We start from the raw sequence: 12720 nt of genomic DNA, 5'->3' as shown, positions 1-12720 counted from the left end.
ACGATGACTAGGAGTAGTTTAGGAGGATCCCAGGCAGGAGGCCTGCGTCTCTTTTGATCTGTATCCCAGTTTGTGCTAGTCTTCTTAAGGAAAACTTGTTTAACTTATGTCTGTACTCAGGTATTGTTTGCTTCCGCAGACTCGTCTATGATCGAGCTCTTGTATTCGAGCCCTCGAGGCCCATGGCTTGTAATATGATGCTTGTATGACTTATTTTATTTGTAGAGTTGTGTTGTGATATCTTCCCATGAGTCCCTGGTCTTGACCGTACACGTTTGCGTGTATGATTAGTGTACAATTGAATCAGGGGCATCACATTAGGTACTGTCATGAACTCATTATTTATTTATATTGGTGTTAAACCTACTATATTCCAACTTTTCTATGGTTCGTACCCTCCGATAGTAGCCATAGATGCATCAAAATAAGCAAACAACACACAAAAAACAGAATCTGTCAAAAACAGAACACTCTGTAGTAATCTGTAGGTTTCGAATACTTCTGTAACCCCAAAAATTCTGAAATAAATTGGTGGATGTGAGAAATTTGTATATTAATCATCTTCAAAATTAATCAACCTAATCCCACTCTCTAGTAAAAAATGGTAGCAAATCTCGTGAGCGCTTAAGTTTCTGTTTTTTAGAGAAAAATCGCAAAAGCTTCCCCCAAGTCTTCCCAAAGGTTCTACTTAGCACAAACACTAATTAAAAGCATAAAACCACATATAAACAGAGGTTATATGAATTGTTTATTACTAAACAGAATCAAAAAGCAAGAAACAAAAATAAAATTGGGTTGCCTCCCAACAAGCGCTATCATTTAACGCCCCTAGCTAGGCATAAAAACAAGAATAGATCTAGGTATTGCCATGATAATGATAAGGTTGATCGCGAAAACTCATCTCATACTCCCTACGTTCAGCAGAAAGCTTTCTTTGTGGCAAGCAAAAGTAATCAAAAGGGCTAAATTTAATGGGACAAAAGTCCCCAAGATCAAGCTCGGGAGGTATTGGTTCCTACTTTGGCCCCTCATATTGCACAACCAATTCATCATTATAAGCATTCTTTTGGAAAAAAGTCATGAGCCTTTGTTCAAGGGAAAAACCCAACCTATTATTCTGGATGGTAAAATTATCATTAAGTTCAGAAATACTGTCAACAAGAACATTGGTAGGAACCTTCTTTCTAAGGTTTTCGTTAAAAGCAACATGATCTAAGGATCGTAAGCACACCCTATGGGAGGACGGCCAGTGTCCACCCTATAATGCGGAAAAATTTCATTGACTTCTTTCATTATAAATCTAAACTCATGATCTAAAAAGATAGTATCTGCTCTCTTAACAGAAGTGTGCTCAATAATAGAAAATTCTAGAAAAATTCTTTGGATGCAAGGGTGCATATGAATAAATTGTCTTTCAAGTTCAACTATGAGCAAAGATATAGCATTCGCAAAACTACTAGTTCTATGGAGAATAGACCCTCCCATAGTAGGTAAACCACCGAGACAAGTAAATAAATCTTGAATAACTCCTTTTCCAATAATATTACCACTACCAATCCGAAACTTTTTAGTGTGTAAAATAGTAGGTTCTTTAGGAGGATCAACAAAAGCATCAAAGTTATCCATGTTATTACCACTATCCTTATCAATGATAACCTCCCCAATTTCATACATGGTGGCAGCAAGTGGCAAGCACAAAAACGCGAATGGAAAAAGAGGGCGAATAAAACGGCAAGGGTGAAGTGGGGGAGAGGAAAATGAGAGGCAAATGGCAAATAATGTTATGCGAGGGATAAGAGTTTGTGATGGGTACTTGGTATGTCTTGACTTGTGCATAGATCTCCCCGACAACGGCGCCAGAAATCCTTCTTGCTACCTCTTGAGTACTGCGTTGGTTTTCCCTTGAAGAGGAAAGGGTGATGCAGCAAAGTAGCATAAGTATTTCCCTCAGTTTTTGAGAACCAGGGTATCAATCTAGTAGGAGACTACACACAAGTCCCTTGTCCCTACACAAACAAATAAGAACCTCACAACCAACGCAATAAAGGGGTTGTCAAGCCCTTCACGGTCACTTACGAGAGTGAGATCTGATAGAGCTAATAAGATAAATATTTTTGGTATTTTTATGATATGGATAGGAAAGCAAAGATTACAAAGTAAAATATATTGGACACTTATATGATAAAAGATAGACCCGGGGGCCATAGGTTTCACTAGTGGCTTCTCTCAAGATAGCATAAGTATTATGGTGGGTGAACAAATTACTGTCGAGCAATTGATAGAAAAGTGCATAACTATGAGAATATCTAGGCATGATCATGTATATAGGCATCACGTCCGCGACAAGTAGACCAAAACAATTCTGCATCTACTATATTACTCCACACATCGACTGTTATCCAACATGCATCTAGGGTATAAAGTTCATAAGAACAGAGTAACACATTAGGCAAGATGACATGATGTAGAGGGATAAACTCAAGCAATAAGATATAAACCCCATATTTTTATCCTCGATGGCAACAATACAATACGTGCCTTGCTGCCCCTCCTGTCACTGGGATTGGACACCGCAAGATTGAACCCAAAGCTAAGCACTTCTCCCATTGCAAGAAAGATCAATCTAGTAGGCCAAACCAAACTGATAATTCGAAGAGACTTGCAAAGATAACCAATCATACATAAAAGATTTCAGAGAAGAATCAAATATTGTTCATAGATAAACTTGATCATAAACCCACAATTCATCGGATCTCGACAAACACACCGCAAAAAGAATTACATCGAATAGATCTCCAAGAAAATCGAGGAGAACTTTGTATTGAGATCCAAAGAGAGATAAGAAGCCACCTAGCTAATAACTATGGACCCGAAGGTCTGTGGTAAACTACTCACACGTCATCGGAGAGGCTATGGTGTTGATGTAGAAGCCCTCCGTGATCGATTCCCCCTCCGACAAAGCTCCAGAAAAGGCCCCAAGATGGGATCTCTTGGGTACAGAAGGTTGCGACGGTGGAAATAGGGTTTCGTGGTGCTCCTGGATGTTTTCGGGGTATATGGATATATATAGGAGGAAGAAGTAGGTCGGTGGAGCTGCGAGGGGCCCACGAGGGTGGGGGCGCGCCTCCCTGCCTCGTGGACGCCTTGCTTCTTTCTTGACGTCTACTCCAAGTCCCCTGGATCATGTTTGTTCCAAAAATAACTCTTCCGAAGGTTTCATTCTGTTTGGATTCCATTTGATATTCATTTTCTGCGAAACACTGAAATAGGCAAAAAACAGCAATTTGCACTGGGCCTTGGGTTAGTAGGTTTGTCCCAAAAATAATATAAAAGTGTATAACAAAACCCACTAAACATCCAAAATAGATAATATAATAGCATGGAACAATCAAAAATTATAGAACGTTGGAGACGTATCACTCTTCTTTAGCATGTCCCTCTTCCGTTCTTCTTTAATAAGTACTCTCTCCGTTCCTATATACAAGTCTTTGTATAGATTCCACCATGGACAACATATGGAGCAAAATGAGTAAATCTACACTCTAAAATGTATCTTTATACATCTGTATGTGATCCATAGTGGAAATATCTACAAAGACTTATATTTTGGAACAGAGGGAGTATGGTAGTAGTGCAGTATGTTCCTTGTAGTGAAGATGAGCAGGGACATTTGCAGTGTAGAGGTCTATACGGTCGGTTGTGATGGACTCTTTGAACTCTTTGAGCCTCTTTGATTCGTAGGATTTTGTAGACATAGGAATAGGAATTGTAGTGGCCTGCCCACTTGAATCCTATAAGATTAGCAAGGAAATGTGGGGAGCTGTGTGGCCTTTGAGAGTTACACGGATATTAACAGTACCACACCTTCAGTTGAAGAGTGCTGGTATCCGAAGCCTTTCTAGTCGTACCGGCAATACTAGCACATATATTCCAGCAAGTTCCACTTTGCTGATTTTACTTGTGATGCTTACGGTTTTCCCGTTATATCTACACTGTGATCTACGTAGCTGCTTTGTGTCGCACTAGCAGCATTCCACTCTTGAAGCTAAACAACACACCAATCATAACCCAAAGCTTACTTATTCAAATACGAATTGTGATATGATACTGATATTAGTTAACAGACACACATTTAACTAGTCAGGTAATTCTCCCACTTGATTTTCCAGATGCATGTGGCCACATATAGAGAGACGACATGGAATTGCATTTCTTTGGGCGTTGTGATTCATCATGAGTGGGCAACCAACATTGTATGCAATGAAGCGGAACCTCAAGAATATGCTTCCTCTTCTATTCTTTAACATTTTACTCTTTTGTTATTCTGTATTTAGTATGTATAGTATGTTCCTTGTCAGGAAAGGGAGCAGGGATATCTGAAGTCAACAACCGATAGAGCTGGCCTGTACGTGATCGATAGGCTTTCAATTAGTAGCGGCAATACAACACCATAATTTCCAGCCAGTTCCACTTTACCGATTTATATATCCTGGTTATGGTGTACCCCTTTTATGTAAACTACAATCTATCTAGTTGTTGTTTGCTCCTGTTATCATTGTTTGGCAATAAACTCTCTATACAGTATATTATGAACCTATCATCTGCCAACTATCCTTACTTCTAGAGCCTATTTTTTGGTGTACTTGTGCCAGTTTATATTAATGCACGCACCATATTACAGCACACATGGACTCTCTCATCAGAATCCAGTGATATCACACAAGGGTTTACAGGGGGCCCCTATATTAGAATATCCTCTGCATTACAAAGATAATCTCACTACTATTTATGTTTTCATGCTTCTCAGATATTATACGTAATCACAGTGAATATCAGAATCCGCACATCAGAAGAATATTGTGGAACACTGCCATGACTTACAAAATTGGCACCAAGGCATTGAGTGCCATTCTGGATGCAATGAAACTCATACGCTCTCCACCTGTAGATTCTTGTTCAGAATATGATCCTAATGACTATTCTGACCTCGACGAGTCAAAGGAAGATGGCATGTCTTGTTCACCCATCAAGGTGCATGTTCTAATTTGGCAAGGTTTTATTGATTGCATGTATCTTGCATAAGTTGGCTTGTATTTCTTCTACTTTGTAGCACCGCCATTTTCTTAGTTTACTCATCATATATGTCAAGATGCCATGCCCATCCATTATCAATACATATTCCATCTATCATCATACCAAGTTTTTCCACTCAAATGCTGTTATTGTGCATCAGACATCAGAAAGGAAGAAGATGATTTTCGAACCTGAAGGAGCAGCAGCAAAATCCTTGAAAAATGTGGTGGTGCCGGAGAAATCAGACAACACCCAACTTATATTGGCTCTACAACCAGTGACACAAAACGTAGGACCGACTCCAGCAGACTGTACCCATACTTCACTGGCCACACCACTAGCCCCACCACACAGGACCTGCACTCCAGCAAAAGGTATGCCGATTTCAGTTGCCATAGCACCAGCTGTAGCACAGAAAAATCCCACTCCAGCAAAAAGTACAGCAAGTCTACCGGCCAAAGACCTATCCCAACTGCAAAGACGGCCAATTCCTGCAGACTGGAACCCCATTCCAGTTATTCCTAGTTTAAAAGACAATGCTTTCAATGTTGTCAGGGACTACATGCATATATTCCCATCATGGGAAGATTATAGTGAAGACAAATACCATTTTCACATATTCCTGTCCCACTTACGTGTAAGTGCTATTATTCATGGTGATTATTTTCCTATTTTCTACTGTTTGAACACATCAATGATTTACATTACATTGTTGTAAGTAGGTGATGATCAATCTGGATAGTCATGACAAGCAAAGCTTGCTTGCGCTTTTCAAGGAAGAATTGCAGCGGTATCGATGTTACTTGAGGAAATCACACTTTGATGGCAAGTTAATAAATGAATTTCCGGTGAAGTCTCCTGTGCTAAATTTAGAAGATATTGAATGGAAAACCTTGTTATGCACTGGTCTCATTCCCAGGATAAGGTACTGTCTATGATATCACATGACAATTTGAACTTATACTTTTCTGCATGTTCCTTACAGATTTTTTTGCAGGAAATCTGCTCGAAGAAGAATTCCGGTTTGAAAAGGACGACAGAATCGCAAATATGTTGCCCGCTGCTTTTCTCTTATTAGTACATGTTGTCCTGTATCACTGTAATTGCATACATACCTGGTTCATTATGTGACAACTTGCTTATCAATTGTTCGCTCCAAATTATCTGATATGTATGAATGGTTACATTAGTGTAGAATATATCCAATGCCAATGTTTTTAGCTCTGCATTGTTCTTGTAAGTAGATGTTGTCCTTTATCAGTGTACTTATAATGAAAGGTAGTTGTTCATGTACCATCACTCTGCAGCTTATTTTCCTTTGCCCTCCATTTTCTACACATCAGATCTATATTTACTCTTACCATAAGGTTGGTACTGAAGAAGTTTAGTTGTGCATTGCTCTTGGCTGTACCTTTTGCCTATATCGCTGCACTTACATTTATAGCTACTTGGTTATGTAGCATCACTCTTCATCTTATCTTAAATCACACTTTGATGGCAAGTCTATAAACGAATTTCCGGTGAAGTCTCCTGTGCTAAATTTAGAAGACATTGAATGGAAAAACCTTGTTATGCACTGGTCTAGTTCCCAGGATGAGGTACTGTCTATGAAATCACATGACAATTCGAACTTCTACTTTTCCGCATGTGCCTTACGGATCTTTTTTGCAGGAAATCTGCTCGAAGAAGAATTCCGGTTTGACAAGAACGACATGATATCTCAAATATGCCGCCCGCTGCTTTGCTCTTGTTAGTACCTGTTGTCCTGTATCACTGTACTTGCATACATACCTAGTTCATTATGTGACAGCAGTATGCATGATAGCTTGCTTATCAAATGTTCGCTCCAAATTATCTGCTCTGTATGAATGGTTACATTAGTGTAGAATATATCTAATGCCAATGTTTTTTAGCTCCGCATTGTTCTTGTAAGTACCTGTTGTCCTTTATCAGTGTACTTATATTGACAACTAGTTGTACATGTACCATCACTCTGCAGCTTATTTTCCTTTGCCCTCCATTTTCTACACATCAGATCTATATTTACTCTTACCATAAGGTTGGATAACACCAATGGTACTGAAGAAGTTTAGCTCTACATTGCTCCTGGCTATACCTTTTGCCTATATCGTTGTACTTACATTTATAGCTACTTGGTTATGTAGCATCACTCTTCATCTTATCTTAAATATTCTCCATTTTTTCTTATATTATCACATCTATATTTACTCTTAACAAAATGTAGAATAAAGGCAATGCTTATGAAGAAGATTCTGTGTTAAACTTCTTTAATTGCCCCCCCCCCATCAGCATGGACAAGGGCTTTATAGAGGCTCTCTTCACCAATAATGTAAGTTTGTCCTTCTCAAGCCTTCAAACTTTGTTGTGTATATTTGGTTAGGCATGACTGCAACAACTGTTTATTCTTGGTGTTTGCATCAAATTGCATGATTAAAGTTTATTATGTAGTTCATAAACAAAAGTTTGTCCTTCTCAATTTAAGTTTTCAGTTGTACAACCAAGTTCCTTCTTCATACCATGTAAATTAAACTATACAGAGCAAGTGATCTTCTTTTGCACTGCATGTATGCTTCTATTCTTGATCCATAATCCAGTGGTGTCGTGAACCTACCCACTACAACACAATGTCTTAACTATGAACAATGTCATATCATTCTACTATTATTTAAACCGTCTCTTTATTTGCCAATATGAAATGGGATAAATTGACAGCACACTAACCATTGATACTTATGAGTTCTTGATCTGTAATCCATTGGTGTCGTGAAGCTGCCAACTCCTTCACAATGTCATTTCCTGCCATGTCTTGACCTGAGCAATACCATATTGTGTTAATGCTATTTTAAACTATGTCACTCTATTCGTTAGTAAGAAATATGATGAATTGTCAGCACTCATACTTATATCTGCAAAACATGTCATATGTCTGCTTGTTTATCTTTCAGAGTGAGCAGGATATATGTGTCAAACAGGCACAGTCTCATCAGCTTGCTCAGCTGCTTGCTCTGCAGCTCCCAAGCAGGGCTAACCTTTCTTGAACTCTATTGAAGTGCTGACGATTTTGTATATTATTTTGTCGGTGTGTTTATTTGCACTGGTGGCGATCTTTGATGCCTAGTGTATGTAATCTGCTGTCTGCTTGTGCTTTATTATCATAGTGGCGAACTTTGATGCCCGATGGATGTAATATGTCGTAATTTCTTTGTTGTATAGTCTAGGTTTTTTCTTATTCACGATGCTGCAGTTATTTTACTATATATATAACCTGTCTTCGCAGTAAACTGGCCAAACCATAAAATTATGGTACATAATCGGGCCATCATGCAAATCACTATGTATGATCCGCATCATGGGCCCAGCCATCTTGGTCCGTTAACAGGCGTAAATGTAAACTGGCCCACAAGTAGATTCGGGCCTTTAATAGGTCGAGTAAACCGTCGGCCCTATTTTCGCAAGAAAACTCAATGGGCTTTTAGGAGGCTGAAAAGTAGGTTAGGCCTGAAACATGCTAAACAGCTCACGGGCCGGAAGCAGGCCGAAACAAACCCCGGCCCATGAGTGTGCCAATCACATCACGGGCTGTTAACAGTCCAAAATTGTCTCGGTCCTTGTTTGGCCCAATCAGATTATCGGCTGTGAGCAGGCCGGCTACAAACCGGGCCGTAGTTAGGCCCAACTATATGACATGCTTTCAACAGGCCGAAATAAATATAGGGAGAGATGCTAAACGGGCCTTTAACAAGCCAAAACGAATATCAGGACTAATTACTAAATGGGCCTTTATCAAGTGGGCCCAAAAGTATAGCGTCCAATTGACGGGCCGAATCTAATATGGGCCATAATTTGGCCCAAAGCCTGTTAAAGGGCCGGATCTTATCTGGGCCGTAATTTGGCCCAGAACGTGGTAGGCTTTTAATGGGCCGGATATCATATGGGCCTTTGTTAGGCCTGAAGCGTGGCAGACTGTTAATGGACTGGATCAAATATGGGACGGCATTTGGCCCAAAACATGGCAGCCTGTGAATGGGCCGGCCCACTAGTGTCCTCAAAATCTTGTGGGCCTTTAGCTGTGCCGACCCATTATGGTCGACAAAATCTTTTGGACCTTTAGTTGGGCCGGCCCATTATGGTCTGCAAAATCTTGTGGGCCTTTAGCTGGGCTGGCCCATTATGGTCCGCAAAATCTTGTGGGCCTTTAGTTGGGCCGGCCCATTATGGTCCGCAAAATCTTGTGGGCCTTTAGTTGGGCTGGCCCATTTAACTTATATGGCCCTCTGTTGGGCCCTGCCACATGTTGACGTATCATAGGCATGTCTCCTCCAATGGACAGGCGACATCTGGCCCACAGAGGAGCAGACACGCGTTTCCTACGGCCAATGAGAATTTTACACGTAGAAAATCACCATTGGTCCGGGTTGTTAACGGGTTATCGGATCCAAAACCGGACCCGATAACTTAACGGCGAGCTATTATGGTGGATACCACGTGTCGGTCACCCTTGACGAAAGCACTTCTATGACGTGCGATTTATCGTCATGGAAGTTGACACTTTCATGATGATAATTTTGGTAATTTCATGGAACACTTCTATGATATCACAGGTATGACTATCTTGATTCTGTCATAAAATCGTCATGGATGTACATGGATGACAGAAAACGTGACCTACTGTGACAACCACGCATCATCATGGAAGTGTTTTTTTGTAGTGATATCTGCAGTCAATGGCTCAACACCATCGTAGAAGGGATGACACCAGTCACCAACATGGATGATTCAATTCATGGGACCTTTTTGTGCAATTCACCTAAAATGAAGCAATGTCCCATGAGCTAGCAGCTTCTTCTTCATTAGTTGCAATAAAATTGAGCAACATCAAGGTTGGTTGTGAAGCTCGTGGAATGCTCAACTATAAGTTGGATATCATTTGTGCAGTTAAACTAAGATCAAGCGTGAAATGTATATCGCTGTTTGCACAAAAATGTGGAAAGGAGGGTGACTAACAAGTGATGAAACATACATCAAATGAAAAGAAGCATGTTCCTTATCTGAATGGCGATCCTACAAGGACAGTAGCAATTTTTAAAGCAGCAGCATTGCTAGATATTAGTGTGTTCATTAGGATTAACTATGACAACAATTAAATATGACATAACTTTAATGGTGCCATTGCTTCATTTTACCAGCAACATTACATTAACGACTGCTACAAAGTTGGTATTCGGGCACGGGAGAGTAGGCGGACCAGGATAGTTGCATTTCTAATGAAAAGAAGCAACTTATCTTAATGGGAAATTTAGCAGGACATGAAAAACAGTGCCATTGATTCATATTACTGAAGGCATTACATTGAAAATAACATTGGTTTAACATGTCCTTACTTTTAACAGTGCGACTGCTACATTTTACTAGTGGCATTACATAAGAGGGGCTCGGGGCAACAAACATCATAACAGGATATCTGGGTTGGTCCCATTTTTGTTTGGTATAGCCACCTTATACTGTGTGAGGCTAGCAAATCTAGTGTTGGACATACTCTGTTGACTTGTCCCCCAGTCCCCACTTTATTTCCTATTTCAACCAATAGATCGGTTTATATTGAGTTTGTACTATGTTTCCCTTTATTTCCCTATTAGAACAAGAGACTAGTTTGATAGCCAGTCTCTACTACTTTTCGCCCCCATTGTTTCCTCTTTCGACCAAGTCCTTGATTTAGGTAACAAATCTTCCCCCACCCCACCCCCTTTCCTCCCTGTTTGAACCAAGTAGTACTAAATTCGACTACATGAACTAGTTTTACCTCTTAACAGTAAAAATTTAGGTGGCTTTCGAACAGCCGATCGATCATATCTATGAGGGGGCCTGAGAAATAGTAAAAGATACAAATGTAGCAACGTCAGGGGGCGGGGAGGTAGAGGAAGGTCGGTTTTGAAGGAAGTTATACCTGAGGGTCGCCGGGATGTCGCTAGGTGGGCGGCGAGAGGTCGGATCTGCCCACACTACTACAGGGAGGAAGAAAGGGCCGGAGGCCCTCCCTAGCTGGCGCTGCATGGGAGAGAACGGCAAGGCACGCTGATCGGGACACACCGGCAGTGGTTAAGAGCCGTCGCCGAGGACGACCGCGTGAACATTGCACCTTCTCACCTTTTTCGGCGGAGAGGATCCGGCTGGATCTAACCAGAGGTGAGCGGAGAGAGAGAGAGAGTGTGTGTGTGTGTGTGGCCACTGCTGTCGTATTTAGATCTGGTGAGGACGAGATAGTGTGAAGAGACCAACACTAGCAAGAAAGCGCGGAGGCTCCTGCCTATATAGTGGAGTAGTTTTCTTTTATCTACCGGTGCCGGCTTGACCTCGTTAATGACTGTCGAGAAGTCTTCATGCACGTGCCCCAGAGGCGTAGTTGTCTTCATTTTGATCTGAAGCACCGGATTAACATATAACATGAAAAAATGCCACATGACAAGAAACCATAACCTCGCTACCCCAAGGATACAACATGAATCCCGACGGACAAACTAGACGAGGATCAAAGCTCAAATCAAAGATAAACTCGTAGAAAATGGGTCCATCGATAGATGTCCTAATTAACATAGCCAGCTTGACCTAGATGGCAGCCGAGTAGTCTTCGTGCATGTGCCCCCAATGACCAACGCCTTGGAGGAACTCAGTTGTCACTGTTTAACCCTCATAGTGATCCGAAGCACATGACACCTAATATTGCAAGATGACAAGAAACCTTTTTTTAGATTCCTCATCAGAACTACAACCCTGTACAACACAACGTGCACGATATGTAGACGATAGCCAATCCATCCGTCTGCTGGAGTATGGTCATATGCATGGACAAACTGATCTTCCATGTCATGCAGGGATCGTCCAGGCACTGGCGTCTGTACAACGTCGCTCTAGTACTATCGCTCGTCTCTATGTTCTATTAACTCAGCCGACTTGCGGGGCCGGGGAGTGTGCCTATGGTCGGTTCTCAATTGAGGTCCCACATGTGTGTGCAAACGCAATATGACGTGTGTTCCATCCAGAGAGTGGCATGCCAGACTGACCAACCATCTGGGGTGCGACGCGAACGCGACGGGCGTGCTGTATACATGTGTACCGCTGTTTTCTTGAGGCTTTGCTCCATGGTGCAATCCATGGATACAAAATTATATCTAAAAGTCAAGGGCGGGGCATTTCCTGTGCGGTAGGCGGGGCAGTTCTGCCTAGTCGGTTCGACAGAGAGGCAAGAAGATGAGGGAGTAGGCTGCTGCAAACGTAGGGATGTGTGATTTGACACTGAGTTACTGCTGGATAGGTGGGCCCCTGTGATTTGACTTGCCATTATCATTTTAACTGCGGTGCTACGACCGGCGTGAGTCTTCCGATTCCTGACCACCTCCATGGTATACAGGTGCCTCTCCCAATGCTCCACCATGTAGAGCATGGTTAATAGTATAGCCAGCTGCTAGCTATATAAACATGCCATGTCATCAAAAGTTAGTATTATTTATTAGTCATACAATAGGGCTGGCTACATGGTTGGCTATAAGGTCACAACTTTTTCTCACTTTCTCTCTATCTCTCTCCTTCTATTAAATAATTTTGTCTAGGAGGACGTGTAGAGGCTGGCTC

The sequence above is a fragment of the Triticum aestivum genome, chromosome 7A, assembly GCF_018294505.1.
Source record: "Triticum aestivum cultivar Chinese Spring chromosome 7A, IWGSC CS RefSeq v2.1, whole genome shotgun sequence".
Classification (NCBI taxonomy): Eukaryota; Viridiplantae; Streptophyta; class Magnoliopsida; order Poales; family Poaceae; genus Triticum; species Triticum aestivum.
The sequence above is the reverse complement of the archived record's forward strand: the minus strand, read 5'-3'. Positions refer to the sequence as shown.